Below are 384 nucleotides of genomic sequence, written 5' to 3'. Positions count from 1 at the left end.
GGGGCTCTTCCGCTGAGCGCGCGGCCCTTCCCGCCGTGCCCCGCGTGAGGCCTTCCCGCCCCGAGACCCGGCCTCTCTGGATTAGGGATGTCGGGGTCTTGGCTCGGCGACCGTTCTGGCAGCAGCGCTGAGGGGCGCCGAGATGGGGTCTCAGGGAGGCGGCTTTGGTGCACGTGGGGCCGAGAGGACTCCTCCCGGTGGCGGGCTCCGGAAAGCGTATGCCCGCGGACCCTGAGCTGGCGCGACCGGAGCCCGGCCCCACTTCCGGGGCCTCTCGGTTTGGGGAAGGGACTGCCCAGTCACGCAGGTGGCCGTGTCTGCGGCCCGCAGGCCTGAGATTCGTTTGGGTTTTTCTGCGGCCCAGGCAGAGCCCCGGAGGCCTCG

This window comes from Lipotes vexillifer, unplaced genomic scaffold (assembly GCF_000442215.2).
Source record: "Lipotes vexillifer unplaced genomic scaffold, Lipotes_vexillifer_v1.1 scaffold1115, whole genome shotgun sequence".
Classification (NCBI taxonomy): Eukaryota; Metazoa; Chordata; class Mammalia; order Artiodactyla; family Lipotidae; genus Lipotes; species Lipotes vexillifer.
Note: the sequence above shows the minus strand (reverse complement) of the source record.